Source organism: Arachis ipaensis, chromosome B5, assembly GCF_059453495.1.
Source record: "Arachis ipaensis isolate K30076 ecotype BB chromosome B5, ASM5945349v1, whole genome shotgun sequence".
In the NCBI taxonomy this organism is placed as follows: Eukaryota; Viridiplantae; Streptophyta; class Magnoliopsida; order Fabales; family Fabaceae; genus Arachis; species Arachis ipaensis.
The window spans coordinates 92,142,910-92,154,063 of record NC_142440.1 but is presented as its reverse complement, the minus strand read 5'-3'; the positions used below and the strand labels follow the sequence as shown (position 1 = coordinate 92,154,063).

The following is an 11,154-nucleotide window of genomic DNA, read 5'->3' as shown; positions in this document are numbered from 1 at the left end:
GGTTGGAGTTTTGGTATGTGGAATTGTTTTGTTGGTTGTGGTTGTAAGGTTTGTGGTTTTGTGGTTGGGTTTGTTGGTTTCCCCACCCAAAGTTTGGGTGGTTTCTCCAGCCTGGGTTGTAAGTGTTGGAGTGTGGATCATATGATTGCCTTTGTTGGTTTCCCACATAGTTGGCCTCATCCCAATCACCTCCTTCAATGCTTACCTCCTCTTGATCTTGTGTGTGTATTGCAGCCACTTGCTTTGTTTCTAATTGCCTGGTAAGCTCTGCTAGTTGCTTGGCAAACACCTTGTTTTGGGCTAGAATTGTATCGACATGGTTCAGCTCCATGACTCCCTTAGTGTTGTGCCTTTCTGATGCATAGTAGTACTCATTCTCAGCCACTGTCTCGATCACTTCAATGGCTTCTTCCACAGTCTTTTTCCTGTTCAATGAACCTCCTGATGAATGGTCTACAGCCTTCCTTGATTCATAAGAGAGCCCATCATAGAAGATGTGCAATTGCACCCAATCATGGAACATGTTTGGTGGGCATTTCCTTGTCAAGTCCTTGAATCTCTCCCATGCCTCGTAGAGAGTTTCACCATCTTGTTGTCTAAAAGTCTGAACCTCAGATCGAAGCCTATTGACCTTTTGTGGAGGGTAGAAACGTGCCAGAAACTTGCTTTCCACCTCATCCCATGTTGTTAGACTCCCCCTTGGGAATGATTCCAGCCACTTAGCTGCTTTGTCCCTAAGTGAAAATGGGAACAAAAGCAGTTTATAGGCATCTTCCTGGACTCCATTGGACTTCACAGTGTCACAAATTCTCAGGAATTTTGTGAGATGTTGGTTTGGGTCTTCATTAGCACTTCCTCCAAAGGAACAATGATTTTCCACAAGTGATATTAGCTGTGGCTTGAGCTCAAAATTGTTGGCCTGAATGGGTGGTTTCTGGATGCTACTACCACAATTCCCAGAGGTTGGGTTTATGTATGAACTAAGAACCCTCCTCTCTGGGATGGCATCGTTTCCATCAGCTCTCTCATGGTTGTGGACTTCTCTATCCATGTTGAGATCTAAAGCTTCCTCAAAATTGTCCTCAGATTCTCCTTCAGATTCCTCTTCTCCCACTACTCTCTTCCCTCTTGCTTCCCTTCTAAGTCTATGAAGGGTCCTCTCTGGTTCGGTATATGGAGGAGTTGATGTCTCTCCTCTCCTACCTGTCATACAAGAACACAGCTCAAACACAAATAAGTGAAATACTCTTGGTTAATGGAAGAGTATGGTTAGATCAATTGAGGAATTAATTCAAACAGTTAGTGAGTCAGTGAGTTAGTTGCATGAATTTAAAGGCGTAAAGAAGGAAAGCATGTAACCGAGTGCAGAAATTAAAATTCAACAAGTATCTTGAACAGAATTAACAAAGCAAGAGAAAATTGCTCAATCTAGTTAGCTTCCAATTTGAGAATTGTCAATCGAAAACCAATCCCCGGCAACGGCGCCATAAACTTGATGCGCATAAACTAGTTATGCTACGATTTAGGAAATTGCACGATCGGCAAAATTCCTTCCGGCAAGTGCACCGGTTATCGTCAAGTAAAAACTCACAATAGAGTGAGGTCGAATCCCACAAGGATTGGTTGAGTGAGCAATTCGGATTAGAAGTGTGTTCTAGTTGAGCGGAATCAAGATTTGAGATGAGAATTGCGGAATGTAAAATTGGCGGGAAAAGTAAATGACAAGAAAATTAAATGGCGGAATCTTAAATTGCATGAATTAAAGAGCAGAATGTAAATTGCTGAAATTAAAAGGGAATGGGGTTGATTGCAAGAATTGAGTTGCAGAATGTAAAGAGAAAGTGGAGATCAGAAATGGGGAATTCATTGGGTTATAGGAGATATTGAGATCTCCGAATCAAAACATGTTTATCTCTTCCTCAACCAATGCGTTCATTGAATTTTGCTTGGCAATCTTATATGATTGGATCCCAATCCCTTGGCTCACCAATTCTCTCTAAAAACGAACAAATTCCCAATCCCTTGGTTTAAATGTTCATAAGAAGAGATGATGCTTGATCACTGATTATACCACACAATTTCATGAACCACAATTTGGTAGGATTACATGTCACAATATCCATCCAAACCCCAATCCAATTCACTGTGAGAAAGCTTCTCTAGCATGAATCCTCCATTCCTTTCCCAAGGCTCCGAAGGATTCCAAGTATGAGCAGTTTCTTTCCCAAGACAACTACTCAATGGAATCAGATCGAGAAGCTTTCTAACAAAATTCAAGAGAAAAGATTGAAGAAGAAGATAAACTATTATTGATTCATTGAATTACAATAGAGCTCCCTAACCCAATGAAAGGGGGTTTAGTGAATCATAGCTCTGAATTCAATTACAAAGAAAAGGAAAACTAGCTAAAAGTGAAGTAAAAGGTCCCCTCTAACTTAACTTCTATCCTATTTATACACTTTCTATATTGAGCTTCAGTTGTGCTTCTTGGGCTTTGAGGCCTCTCCTTGCTTTCCTTTTGCCTTGGGTTTATGATCCATAATCTTGATGAGGTTGTTGATCCAAATCCTGTAACATTTATTGAGCCACTTAGTGATAATCAAATAATGACACATGACTCAATAAATTGAGATTTCAAACTCATCAATCCTTCAGGCCCAATCCCATAAACCATGATATTCAATTGGGTTTCATACCAAAGTAAGTTTAAGTTAGTATTTGTGCTCAAAGACTAACTTAAATCACAATATTTTTGGCCCAGAAACCTTTTCCAAGAGTGGCGTTTAAGTTGTAGTTTAAGCTTAAACTGCAGCTTAAACGCCAGACACTTCCAGTGAGGCCTTTTGTAGAAGCACGTTTAAGCTTCAGTTTAAGGTTAAACTGAAGCTTAAACGTGGAAATGGAAGAAGGTAGCCCTGGAGAGTCATGTAGTCGAACACGTTTAACCTCCAGTTTGAGGTCAAACTGGAGGTTAAACGTGGAAGCTTAGAATGGTAGCCCTGGAGGTGTCGAACACGTTTAACCTCCAGTTTGAGGTCAAACTGGAGGTTAAACGTGGAAAAGGGTGGAGGCATACTGGAGGTCGAACACGTTTAACCTCCAGTTTGAGGTCAAACTGGAGGTTAAACATGGAAGCTTAGAATGGTAGCCCTGGAGGTGTCGAACACGTTTAACCTCCAGTTTGAGGTCAAACTGGAGGTTAAACGTGGAAATGGAGAGAGCAACCCTGGAGGAGAAAAGCTGTCGAACACGTTTAAGCTCCAGTTTGAGGTCAAACTGGAGCTTAAACGTGGAATGGCTCCCTGGTACTCTTCCTGGTTCTGGCGTTTAACCTCCAGTTTGAGGTCAAACTGGAGGTTAAACGTGGAACTCCTCCCTGGGTGGCATACTCATTCTGGCGTTTAACCTCCAGTTTGAGGTCAAATTGGAGGTTAAACGTGGAATGCTCCTTAAGTGAGGCTTTTCATTCTGGCGTTTAACCTCCAGTTTGAGGTCAAACTGGAGGTTAAACTTCAATCCCAGCATTTCTTATCCTTCATGATTTTGGCGTTTAAGCTCCAGTTTAGGCTTAAACTGGAACTTAAACTCCACATGTGATATTCAAGCTTCCTTTATTGATTTTGTTGCTTCCTTGCTTAGCCTCTTCTTCCCTGAAATCATCCAAACAATTGCATCAAAGTCTTGCAAAATTTCATGAGAAATCTTCCATTCATAGCATTTAAGTAATATAACTAAAACTCATGGAATTTGCATCAAAATCATATTGTTTGGATGGTTCATTGCTTTGTTCTTCATTTAACCATTTTTGGTTACTTTAAGCTCAAGAAAATGCATAAAACAACTAAAACTAACAGAAAAATGCTAGTGAAACTAGCCTATGATGCCTTGGCATCAACCTCCATTTAAAATTTGACTACGTCACCCTTACAGGCTTCCTCACTTTCATAGTTTCTCAAGTCAGCAATCAAATCAGAACATCAACATAACCAGAGATTCCAGCATTAATCACAGCCTCAATTCAAACTCAATTCAAAAAATTCAACTCATGTTCCCAATTCAACAAACAACACCAAGTTTTTCACCATTCACCATCACAATACAACCAGCAGCAACTACAATAATATCATCATCAATAATAGAGTCACGATTAACAAAAACACATATAGCTAATCTAACCACCCAATTCTTTACAGCACCATCAAACAAACCAAATATCAAATTCAGCATATTCAAACATACCATCACCAACAATTTAACTTCATTAATTCTCATTAATTATTCATACAAAGCATTTAAAATTACTCGCAGTTACTCAATAAACTTTTGGCATTCTTAAATTAAAAACTCTTCATTTTAAAACGAACCCCTACCTCGATTAGTCGAAATTCAGTAGTTAAACACAACAAACCCTTCATTTGTTTTTAATTCACAGTAGCAACAACTTTTCTCTTGGAGTAGCAGCAACAGTGATCTCAGCGCCAATCATAATTGTTCAGGAGATAAATTGGCAATGCTAGATTAAAAATATGCTAATATAATTAGGACAGAGATATGACAGAGGAACAAAATGGTAATAGAGCAAGGAAGAAAATGTTACAAGTCTCATAAACAAAGGAATCGGAACCAGAACAGAAATAGTGCTACCGGCAATAACAGCAGTGATGTCCCCTTTAAGTTTGATGATGGCAGAACGATAGCTCTAATAGCGGCTAACTCCAGCGGCAGTGGGACGCGACGGAGCCAAACCCTGGCAATGGCGGTGGTGGTTCGATGGAGTGAAGGCATGGCCGTGCGGAACAAGGCGTCGCTCCTACCCTAGTCTTCGCGTTCTCTTCTCGTTCACGTCAGACGCTCTCTCTCGTGTTTGCTCAATCCTAAAACTTCACACCGATACAGATATTCAAGTTTAGAATAAATAAATAACTTAAACCATAAATAATAAACATGATTATCTAAACCTAGGAGATATCTAACTAGTACTAATCACACCACTGTATCCCACAGCCTTCACCAACCTACCCACCGTGCGATCCCATCGCCACCGCCTACTGAACCTCCTCAATTCCAGCAGAAAACACAAGTAATGCAGATAAGTAAAGCACAAGTAAAGTACATATACAGCAATTAGAACAGTTAGCAAGTAAACATGTGTTTCATTTAGGCCTAACGGAAATTAAGCAAAGCAAACAAACAAGTAGAAGATGCATATGATGAATGCCTGTCCTATTGGCTCGTGATATCACTTGTCGGTCTATAAATGCTAACCTGACACATCCTTCCGGATGTAGCCTTCCTACTACGCCAGAGATATAGGCTCTGCACACTCCGCATACTCATACAGCAGGGAGTCTGCTACACTAGAGATATAGACTCTGCACACTCATGTAGTAGGGAAGGTTATATTAGCGGGATACAACCTCAGTCCTCACATCTCAACGTAGGCGGTAGATTGCCTCGGCTCCTATGCCGGCACCATTATCTCGACAAGCGGGAGACTGCCACAGTCCTTGCCTGAGGCGCATAGCGACTTACCAATACAATCCGTATCACGTGAGCAGGAGACTGCCATAGCCCTCACATTTGAATGTAGGCAGAGACTGCCGCAGCCCCTACAATGGAGAACAATGCATATCACAATCACATAATCCATCCCAGAGGCCACTACTCATAGCATACTTCCATTCATACTCATTCCATTAACCATAATCATTGATGTTTCTCAAGTCATGATCACCTTAACACTCTGCCCAAACACTCCTGCTATTCTATCCACATAACTTCTCAAGCCTAAATCACCGTCTTCTAAACTCACAGCTAAAATACCGCTTTTTATACACTTATTATTTTCTCCCTTGATTCATGACCCTAAAACAGCTAAAAAGGTTTTAAACAAGTATTACGAAAGTTTGCAAGCTAGCTGGGAAGGTAAAATAGTTAAAATAAGGGTTTTAGGTGAAAATTAGGTCTTATGCGTATGCACAGAGTTATGTGCGTACGCACCAGAAGGTTTTCCCGACCTATGCATATGCACAACTTGAAACACCCACTCTATTCTGTGCGTGGGCACACATGACAGATTTTTCAAATTTTCTGCAACATCACAGAAATCAGATTTTTAAACCCAAATTTTCAACGTTCATATCTTTTTCTATAAAATTCAGATTTACACAAAATCTATACCGTTTTAAAGCTCTTTAAATAATCTTTAATTTGATATAAAATCCAATCAATTTCAAAAACTGAGGTTCAAGATATGATCTGCCAATGTTGGCCGAAAATCCGTTTCTGCCAAAAACTTTTAAACCTCAAATTTACCAAAACTTTCAATTCAAAACCAAACTATTCACAACCCAACAATACCAAAATCACTCAAGAATCCATACCAAATATTCCTCAACCATATCAATCATTCAATCATCTAAACCATTTAATACTCACCTCATCCAACTCTAAATTCAACCTAATTCACACAAAAACTTATAAATTCCATCATTATTCAACTATACAACATCCAACCTTTAATATCCCAATTTATCAACTCTTTCAAAACTTATCAATCCAAGCATCAATTTATCATCATCAAAATTTATCACCACTCATCATAATCATATTCAACAATATCAACACTTAGCATCCATTACCAACAACATCCATATTCATCATTAATCATCAACGATATCAACAAACCCTCATCAACAACAATAAATCACAACATTCATCATCAACCTCCATAGTCATTAAATACCAACAATCAACATCAATAATATCATATATCCCAGGATAAATCCACATTTCATGGTATTTATTTGCTCTAATTTGGTGGATTTCATCAACTTTTCTTGCATTTATTCACTGAAATAGAATAGTTTCATGATTTCTTCCTAAATTATGCTTAAAAGTAAAAACATGCTTTTTAGGCCATTTAATTGCTAAATTTTATTCACTTTAATTCCATTTGATGCCTTGTTGTGTTTGTTGAGTGATTTCATGCTTACAAGGCTAATATAGATTGAAGAAGTGAGGAAAAATCATGAAAAAGTGGAGAAATAATGAAGAAATAGAGTTTGGAGCTTTTCAGCAAGTGTGCGTACGCACAAGTGGAAAAATCAGCAAGCCTGCGTACTGGTGCACACGAATCCCCACACTTCGTACATTGAACCAGCAAGTGCTCTGGGTCGTCCAAGTTAACCTGAGTGAGTCAGGGTTGATCGCACGATGATTGTGATTTGAAGCAAGCTATGGTTATCTTGCAGATCTTAGTCAGGCGGATAGAAGCGTTGTTGGATTTGTTTAAAACCATAAAATTGGAATAAGATAGAATTACTAGGTTTGATTATAACCAGTGATAAGAAGATGGTTAAGGCTTGGAGATTTGATAGTGAAAATTATTTTTAGTCTAAAAATTCCTCAATAGAAATAGAATTTTCTCGTTGTAAGCATAGTTCCAAACCAACAAATAATTTTCAATCAAATTTTAATATTGGTTGTCACAAGTACAAATCCCAATAAAAATAAACCGAAGTATTCAAACCTCGGGTCGTCTCACAAGGAATTGCAATGAAGTGATCAATTATTGGCTATGAAGGAACAAGGGGAGTTTGATTTGGTAATTAGCAAGAAAAGTAAATAACAAGAAAGTAAATGACAATTAACTAATAAAGAAAGGGAAAGAACTCTTGGCTAGGCATAGGAATTGAGATCACCATCCTTTTCTACAAACCATGTATTGACAATTATGAGGGACCAACCCATTTAGTCTACTTCTATGCTTGAAGTATGTACAATATCTACTTCAACACTTGAACTACATCAAATAGGCTTGATCAACATCAATCCATAAGTCCTAACCTAGCTACTAATTGACTTAGTAGTAGGCTAGCGTCAATGGTTATCAAATTGACCACAAAGGGTTCTCAAATCACCAAATCAATGAGACCTAATAACTCAAGGTTACCTAATTCCCTTATCCTAGGCCAAGAGTAAAGAAAACTACTCTAAAACTAGTGAAAATATTTTATCAAACACCTAGAGTGCAATAAAAGTAAACATCACAAAATGTAAGAATTAATCAAAACTATAACTAGCATAAGCAAGAAATCAACAATAGTAACTAAGATCAACATAAAAGGACATGGAAACATAAAATTGCATCAAAAGAAATTGAGATCTAACAATTGTTCATAAACATAAAAGAGAGCAAAATAAGAAATTAACAAGAGAAACTAAGAAGATTAAGACAATAGAACACTAAAATATAAAGAGAATTGAAATAAAAACAAGAATTAAAAGTTGGATCTAAGGAAATTTAATTTAAACTATCCTAAAATCTAGAGAGAGGAGAGAGCCTCTCTCTCTCTCTAGAATTCTACCCTAAAACATGATGCAAACTCCACTATGACTCCTTCCCCAATTCCCTTGCAATCCTTGGGTTCAAAAGCATCAGAAAAGAGTTGGATTGGGGCCTCCTCGAGCTCAAAAATCGCCCCTAGCGTATTGTCTTTAGTGAAGTGGTGACAAGTCATCTTAGGCTAGTTTCACAAGCATTTTTCATTAGTTCTCATTAGGTTTCGTGCACTTTCTTGAGCAATAAGTAAGTAATTGGATTAGAATTTCATGCATCCCTTTATTCAATAAAACATGGTTGTTTCTGTGCTTTTTCACAAGATTTTATGCAAATTTACCTGATTGTTATTAATGATGCAATCTCTTGTGACTTGATGCACGAAAACTTGTCTCTCAACAAATTTCCCTCGAAAAGTATACCGAATTGTCGTCAAGTAATATCTCACAAAAGAGTGAGGTCAAATCCCACAGAGATTAACGGATTAAGCAATCAATAGTTGATTAATTATCCTAGTCAGATGATCCAGATTGAAGTGATAAGCAGCAGGAATTGTAAATTGACAGAAAAGAAAGGAAAAGTAATAAAGTGCAGAAAAGTAAAATGGCAAGAAAAGTAAATTATAAGAAATTAAAGTGCAAAAAATGTAAAGTGCAGGAAAGTAAATGACTGGAATGTAAAATACAAGAAAGTAAATAACTAAAAGTAAAAAGAAAAGAAAGCATTGGGATAGAAAGATATTGCAATCTCCGGATCAATTGCTTTCATCTCTTCCTCAATCAATGCATTCATTGATCTCCTTGGCAATCTTAAGTGATTGGATCCCAATTCCTTGGCAATCCAATCTCTCTAAGCTTGAACAATTGCCCAATTTCTTGATTTAATTGCTCATGGGAAGAGATGAAGTATGGTCACTGATTATACCACATGCATTTCTGAATCAAAGTGTTGGTAGGATTATATGTCACTATATCCATCCAAACCCCAATTCAGTCCAACATGAGAAAGCGTTTCTAGCATGATTTCCTCATTCTTCTTCCAAGGTTCAGAGGAAATCCAAGTATGAGCAATTTCTCTTCCAAGACAACTACCCAATTGGATGAAGATCGAAAGCTTTCTAGCAAAATCAAGAGAAAAGAAAGAAGAAGATGAATGATGAAAACAATTTAATCCATTGAATTCCAACAGAGCTCTCTAACCCAATGAAAAGAGTTAGTTGTTCATTGCTCTACTCAAACAGAAAAGAAAGAAAATGCAGAAAAATAAAGATGAAGATTAAAACTGAAATTGAAACTTCAAAGTTCATAAATGAAAAGTACAATCTGGAATTAAACTACTACTAAGAAAAGAATAAGAAGAGAAAAGGAAGAAGAGTGTAAGAGGGTAGGGGTCCGAAGACCCACCCCCCTTGGAGTGTGCCAATTCACAGAAGTTCGAATTGGTCTTCACTCTCTCCCCCTTCCTTCAATTTCTCGTTATTCCTCAATGTAGAAACCAATTCACAGAAGTTCGAATTGGTCTTCACTCTCTCCTCCTTCCTTCAATTTCCCGTTATTCCTCAATGTAGAAACTAAGGCCTTTTTATCGGCTCAACTAAATTACAAAATAAAATGAAATTAAAAACAAATTACAATGAAATGAAAATTAACTATTCTAGATGCTTCTTGTGGCCTTGATTGGTTGATAATTGTGGGCTTGCTTGCTTGCTTGAGCTTTGAAGTGGACTTGAGAGAGAAGTGAATCAAGTTGAGGTCCAGGTGCTTAGCGTTAGTGCTGCCGTTAGTGACACTAACGCTACAAGTGTGGCGTTAGTGCTAAAGTTATTGTGGCTAATGTTATACTTGCTACCCAGTTGGTGTTTTTAGGTCTTAAAGATGCCTCTTGTTTGTGCTCCAATTTCATGCCCAATATAGACTATTATATATTGTTGGAAAGCTCTGAATGTCAGCTTTCTAATGCAACTAGGATCACCTCAATTGGACCTCTTTAACTCAAGTTATGCTCCTTTGAAGGGGACAGGGTCGCTAGTGTAGTCGCTGGCGTTATTGGCAAATGTTAGCCACAATAACGTCAGCATTCACGAGATTAATATTGCCAGATTCTGGAGCTCAAACTTACTGTCCACCCCATACTATTATATATTGTTGGAAAGCTCTGGATGTCTACTTTCCAAAACTTTTGGAAGCACATCATTTGGTGCTTTACAGCTGGAATTACACTTCTTGGAAGGTGAAGAGGTCAGCTAGCCTTACTACAGGTTGATACCATGTTCATCTTTACACTTTCGGGGCAGGTTTTCTCCCTCAAATTTAGTGTACACCATGTAGTGCCATATATGGTTGGAAAGCTCTAGAATCCTACTTTTCAATGCCACTAGAATAACCTCTTTTGGAGCTTTGTGGCTCAAGTTATTCTTGTTTGAAGAAGGCATGGTCAGGCTGCCGGGTGAGATTTTGCCCACGTTAGTGTAACTAACGTGGCCCTTAACTTAGGCATACCAAAGCTCGAGGGCATTAGTGACACTCACCTTTGTCACTAATGCTACAAGACTCTCCCTCTTCCACGTTAGTGCCTCACGTTAATGGCACTAACAGGGCCACTAACATGGGTGTTCTTGGCCTTCGCTAAAGTTAGTGGCGTTAACGTTGCCACTAACTTTCCATGCTCTCCTTCTTCAAAGTTAATGCCATTAACGTTCCCACTAACGTTCCAAAATTTCCTTCCTTCCACGTTAATGGCCACGTTAGTGGCTCTAACGTAGCCACTAACGTGGCTCTTCTCTGCTTCTTTTGGTCTGAAATCAAACAAATAAA

The 11,154-nt window shown here is 38.3% G+C and overlaps 1 non-coding gene across 1 annotated transcript; it reads left to right on the top strand.

Moving 5' to 3' along the window:
- Nucleotides 1-521: 521 nt before the first annotated feature.
- Nucleotides 522-625, top strand: LOC148564965 (small nucleolar RNA R71). The gene has a single exon (XR_015885087.1). It is a non-coding gene; the product is annotated as a small nucleolar RNA R71 (small nucleolar RNA).
- Nucleotides 626-11,154: the final 10,529 nt, after the last annotated feature.